The following is a 6,588-nucleotide window of genomic DNA, read 5'->3' as shown; positions in this document are numbered from 1 at the left end:
TGGTGTGTGTTTGGGTACAGTGAGCCATTGTGAAGCTCCTCAAACCCCTGAGCTCTAGTCCATACTAATAAAATCCTATTTCCCTATGTGATCGTCAGCCTCTCACTCCAGCTATCTGAACACAGTCACTTCAGCACCGAGTGAAAGAACAGGTCCTTACACTGAACTTGGGTTTCATGGAAAGCATTAATGAGACAGGTACCTGGCCATATAAGAATTTAATGGAATTAAATTGAAAATGAAGAAAACTGTGAAAAAATCAAGTATTTGAGAGGGGGAGTTAAGAATAATATATATGATAACATGCGCTGACAAGTTGTCTTACTATATCCCTGATGCTCTCCTTAACCCTGCTTTGGACAAGCTACTTTCCCATTTCTAATTACATCCTATCTTTCTTTCCATCTATGGAATTTAATTTTCTGTACCTTTCTCAATCTGCAGGCTCCTCCCACACGCCCTGTTTCTTCCTTCATCCCCTCAGCGCAGATGCAGATGCCAATTCCAACCAGTCCCAGAATTCCAGAACTGTTAACTGCAGAATTCCCCTATTACTCAGTCCATCCAGACTCTTAAACTTTCAACAACTCTTAAAGGCTTAGCAGCCATGTTTCCCAGAAGAGCAGGCATCTACAATAGAGACAAGTGCAATGCCCTTTTACTGAAATTGTCAGTCATACTTTTGTTCTTGGTACTGGTATCTTTCATGTCTTAAAAAACTCTCATATCCCTACACTCAACAGAGGCTGGGGGTGTATCATTTCTAGATAACCAAAAAAAAAACCCAAACGAAAAAACTACCACAATTATGACATGTTTTATATTTTGGTTTGATGATACTGAGGTTCACGACCATCCTGATCTCTTCAGGGAATGATTTGTTCCAGATTCATGGCCAATGCCAAGAAAGCTCTGTTCCTTGCAAACATTTTGATGTCAGAAGTTGAGATTTCTGTTGCTTCAGGAGGATGTAGCTTTCAGAAGGTCATGCTCAAGCAGGGTGAGGGAACTCTGGCCAGTCCACAACAGGCTTTGAAGTTTAGGACTGAAACTTTGAATCTGACCTTGCCTGATTCACAGGAAGCCCAAGAAGAGAGCTTGAAAATCTGCTGAGATCACATCAGGCTGGGGCTGTACTATGTTTTGACCTATCAGATGATCCCTTAATTCCTCCTGAGCAAGGAGCCCACTCATGCATATGAAAATCTACTTGGGTTAAGAACACAAAGTCCTTCACCATCAGGCAAGACAGATAAATTTACCTTCAACATTGACACAACGTTGAACGTGAACTAGTGCACACTGGGGAACTTTTTAGGGTCCTGAATGGGGGTCAGGTCTGGAAAGTAGGAAATGGTGAGCTGCTTATTCTTCCACAACTGGGCTGCTCCCCGTCTCAAACATTCATGGGCTTGCTTTGGAGGGGGTGGGGGGGAGGGAGAGGGCTAGCAGTAACAAGACATGGCAACCCACAGCAGCATCTGGGGACAAGAGCCCAGTACTTTTCACAGCTTGTGTGTGGCTGGAAATTCCCATTCCTGTCAATGATATCTTCCCAGGGAAGGAGTTACTATAGCTGACTTAGGACAGCAACAGACCTGCTCTGTTACAAACCATCCTGAGTGAAAAAGTTTATACTTTTATTTAAATATTTTTGAGCCTCTGATTCAGATGGCTGAGTCTCCCTTCACTGAGAATGAATTTTCCCTTGTGTTTCCATGCCTATGCTCCTGCTTCAGAGGGGGGAGTGAAATTAGGCTCAGCTCACTCAAATATTTCAGATGATTCAGACTCTCCTTACCCTTAAAGGCTGATTATCTCCTCCCCTGCTCTGCCTCAGCCTGGAATGTTAGTACTGAAGATGGGAGGGACCGGGTTACCATCCTTGCCCCACTATCTGGATCCATTCTATGTTTAACATCCTCCATCTGCACTCTGAAGGGAGGAAGCAGCTAAGTTTGCAAATCATGAGCAAGGCAGTTGGTGCAGGCTCTAAGGACTCTCACACATTCTTTCAGTGGACATACCCTCTTTCTGGAGTCACTTCCATCATGGAGATGGGAAAAGATCCCACTATGACTGGCTTTTCCCATCATATCTGCCTCTTTTTTAGCTCAAAAGAGGGAGACATGCATCTTAGCCATAGTTGGCCTTTCCAACGCATCTGGGTTCCTTTAACAAAAGTGGGGGAACACAGGTGAACCACTCAGTGTTGGGCTGTGAGGAGAGAACTGCCTTCCTCCCACAGCAGAGCTCCCCTATGAGACCACACAGCAGGTTGAAGCAGAAGAGACTTTTCCTTTTGGCTGTCTCAGCTTAATCTTCTCCCTAAAGACTGCAGGGGCATCAGGTGTTACAGCACTTCAAAAGGTGATGCAATACTGATAGGAAAAAGTCCTCAAATGGCAGAGGCAGTCTTGGATGCACCTGGGGATTAGTCAGATTATTGAACCAACCTGTTAGCCAAGAGTTTGAAAAGAATGTCAGCATTTTCCCCTCAGTAAATCTCTGTGGCAAGGAACCCTTCCTTGTTAAATCTGCCAACTGTGGAGGAAGAACAAAACTTGGTGGGAACAGCAGAGGGCCACTGAGCAACAGGTGTTTTTCTGAACCAAGAGTGGCTTTGTAACAGAATTACAGTGATTAAGACCACAAGTTACTTTAACCAGCAGTGGCTCCTTCTATGTGCTCATTTCTCATCCTTCTGCATCGCTCCCCTGCCACGCACATACTGTAACAAGCAGGGTCCAGACACCCATAGAGGAGAACAGACTGTTATAGCCTCCCCAAAATAAGCAGTTAAACTAAGTGATTGCACACTGTATTATACTATAGAAATATATATCAGGTTAGGTCTTGTATGAGAGCTTGATAGTCATTAGATGCTCACAGACCCTGGTTATATATTTGTGTATATAGAAAACTCTGTTTCCCATCTGTGATGAAACTTTAGCTCCATCTCCCAGCAGAGTGGTGAGCAGTCAGGGAAAGGCATCTCCCAGCCAGATGTTTACACAAAACTGGTTTAAAATAACTATCCAGTGTCCATTCCAGGAAAAGACAGACAGACAGTGATGGATCATTAGAGTTCATGGAAAGATGGTGAGAACTTCAACTTGGAAAAAAAATCATGGCTCTTGAACATCATGTCAGGAGGGAGTTGCCCCACTCTGCTTAACCATGAGTTACTGTGGACTAAAGGAACAAAAAGGCCTTTTAAAAGTAGGCTTGGAAGTGAGCTTTTTAAATCCAGAATTTAAGGAACAGCTGTGAAGCAGGAGGCTGCCATGAACGCTGCTGAATCACTCCTACAGGTAAGGGGTACACTGGAAAACTCTTTTAGGCAACGGGCATCCTATTACAAAAGGGACTTTATCTATTATGGAAGTGTAATGCCTGAGGTTGCATCTTTATATTTATTTTCTTTGTAACTTGTATATTTGCTTTTCTTTATTTCATCATGGAATCAAATTTTTCTGTAAAATAAGAACTTTATTTTTATCCCAAGCAGGCCTCTGGTATGCAAACTTTGGGGAGTGTGTATGCCAATTTGAACTACTTGGGGGGCTGATTTTACACCTGCAGGGATGACAAACCAGAGAAGAATGGAGTCTGACTGTCTGGTAGTTAAGAACCAGGGGAGACTCAGGACTGGAAGGGCCAATGGTGTCACCCTGCACAGAGTAACTGGGCTGGTGAGAGCCAGGATGAGACCTTATGCTTGTAGTCTGGCTACTGGTGCCAAGGATCTAAACCATAGTTGCACAGCACAAAGGCCAAGGTTAAAGGGCAAGTGGTAACAGAACCTCTTACCAGTCTGAGTGGTCCCCAAAATGTCTCATTGCACAAACGCCATACTCTGGTTCACCAACATCCACTTCCTCCAGTCCTGCACCAGTGGATACCTCTGGAGAAGGTCCCATAACCACAAATTCCTGCCACTGTTTTCTCTCCTTCAGTTTTGCCATCTTTTTGGATAAGCAGCAATACTTCATCCTCTAACGCTCCTATGCCTATTACCCTCAACTATTTGTAACCTGTAGCTCTCCATAAAACACTCTTCCCCCAACTGCCCCTTCATTCCTGTCTGCATGTGAATCTTTCTTCACTCTCCTCTGCTTTCTTTCATGCCCCGTTCTTCTCCCACATCAGAGACTTTCCTGCCCGCTCTTCATCAACAATCACCCCACCAAGTTAATTCCTTCTCTTCTCTAAGCTCCATCCCATCTGCACTCATCTCACTGCTGCACTAGCCTCAACCTCATCAAACTCCTCCGGCTTCTTTCCCTCTTTACATGAGCAAATCCTGTCTTCCTTATCTCAAAACCACTCCTCATCTCCTCCAACTACTGCCCCATTTTTTTCACTTCTAAACTGAACACGTTTAGAGTCGTGGCTTTGAATTCCTCCTCCAGTTCCAACTTGGATCTTTTACCCTACGGACTTTGCCCTCTTCACTCTATTGAAGCCACTCAAAGATTTCTAATGATATTTTCTGGCCAAGTCTCATAGCCTCTATGCCATCCACATCTTATCTGACCCCTTAGCTTGCATTTGACACCATCATTTATCCTCTCCTTTATATTGTATCTATCATTTCCTCCTCTTTGGGGGGTATCCTCTTCTCTCTTTCTCCATCTGCAAGGCTAACAAAAATTTCTTCCCTTTGTCTATCAAACCATATATGCTTGCAGAAAAGTACACTGCGGGAATGGGGAAGCTGTTCATATGTTTTCCCCATTTAAGCATGCCTTCCAATGAGGAGATACAGACACCATGTGGCAAACAAGGTACACTTGCTGGACATGTTTAAGTTCTGAAAAATACACCATGTATATTGATAGTATGGTGTTGTCCAACTTTCCTAATTTCAACTGGGAAAAGAGGATTAGAGACCTTTCTAAAAGCAGTCTGGTAGTACCAGCCCCCAATGAATTTTTTTAAATGTCTAACAATGCATTCCTAGGGCAAAAACGTGCTCTTGAGATTTAAGGCTCCTATGGAATAAAAGCTATCCTTACCAGGGATCAATTAGATATAAATACAGTTGAACTCTAGATGCAGGAAGTTACCCAAACCCTAGCATTCACTTAATAGCTATTCTTTGAGAATGCCCCCTACCCCCACAGTGCATCGTTGCATTCTTCTTGTACTACAAAACCCTTACCACAGAGGGAGAAAGAAATCCAGGAAAGCTGGCTGTATTTTAAAGAAGCCTTATTAAGGGTGCAGGAACAAACCATCCTCATGCGCAGAAAGAATAGCAAATATAGCAGGCAACAAACTTGGCTTAACAGTGAAATCTTTGGTGAGCTTAAACACAGAAAGGAAGCTTACAAGAAGTGGAAACTTGGACACAACTACTAGGGAGGAGTATAAAAATATTGCTCGAGCATGCATGGGTGTAATCAGGAAGGGCAAAACACAACTGGAGTTGCAGTTAGCAAGGTATGTGAAGGGTAACAAGAAGGGTTTCTACAGGTATGTCAGCAAGAAGAAAAAGGTCAAGGAAAGTGTCGGACCCTTACTGAATGGGGGAGGCAACCTAGTGACAGACGATGTGGAAAAAAGATGACAATGCTTTTTTTGCCTTGGTCTTCACAGATACGGTCAGCTCCCACGCTGCTGTCCTGGGCAACACAGTGTGGGAAGGAGGTGAGCAGCCCTCCGTGGTGAAGGAACAGATTAAGGACTATTTAGAAATGCTGAACATGCAAAAGTCCATGGGTCCAGATCTAATGCGTTTGAGGGTGCTGAGCGAATTGGCTGATGTGATTGCAGAACCATTAGCCATTATCTTTGAAGACTCGTGGCGATCAGGGAAGGTTCTGGACAATTGGAAAAAGGCAAATATAGTGCTCATCTTTTACAAAGGGAAGAACAACCATCCAGGAATCTACAGACCGGTCAGCCTCATCTCAGTCCCTGGAAAAATCATGGAGCAGGTCCTCAAGGAAACCATTTTGAAGCACTTGGAGGAGAGGAAGGTGGATTCACCAAGGGAAAATCATGCCTGACCAACCTGATTGCCTTCTATGATGAGATAACTGGCTCTGTGGATATGGGGAAAGAAGTGGACGTGATCTATCTTGACTTTAGCAAGTATCTATCTTGATACGTCTCCCACAGTATTCTTGCCAGCAAATTAAAGAAGTATGGATTGGATAACTGGACTATAAAATGGATAGAAAGCTGGCTAGATTGTCAGGTTCAACGGGTAGTGATCAACAGCTTGATGTCTAGTTGGCAAATGGTATCAAGTGGAGTGCCCCAGGGATCGGTTTTGTTCAACGTTTTTATTAATGATCTGGATGATGGGATGGATTGCACCCTCAAAAAGTTCACAGATGACACTAAGCTAGGGGGAAAGGTAGATACACTGGATGATAGGGATAGGGTCCAGAGTGACCTAAACAAATTGGAGGACTGGGTCAAAAGAAATCTGATGAGGTTCAACAGGAACAAGTGCAGAGTCCTGCACTTAGGACGGAAGAATTCCATGCACAGCTACAGGCTGGGGACCCACTGGCTAAATAGAAGTTCTGCAGAAAAGGACCTGGGGATTACAGTGGAGAAGCTAGATATGAG

The sequence above is a fragment of the Gopherus flavomarginatus genome, chromosome 5 (genome assembly GCF_025201925.1).
Source record: "Gopherus flavomarginatus isolate rGopFla2 chromosome 5, rGopFla2.mat.asm, whole genome shotgun sequence".
Taxonomy (NCBI): domain Eukaryota; kingdom Metazoa; phylum Chordata; order Testudines; family Testudinidae; genus Gopherus; species Gopherus flavomarginatus.
Note: the sequence above shows the minus strand (reverse complement) of the source record.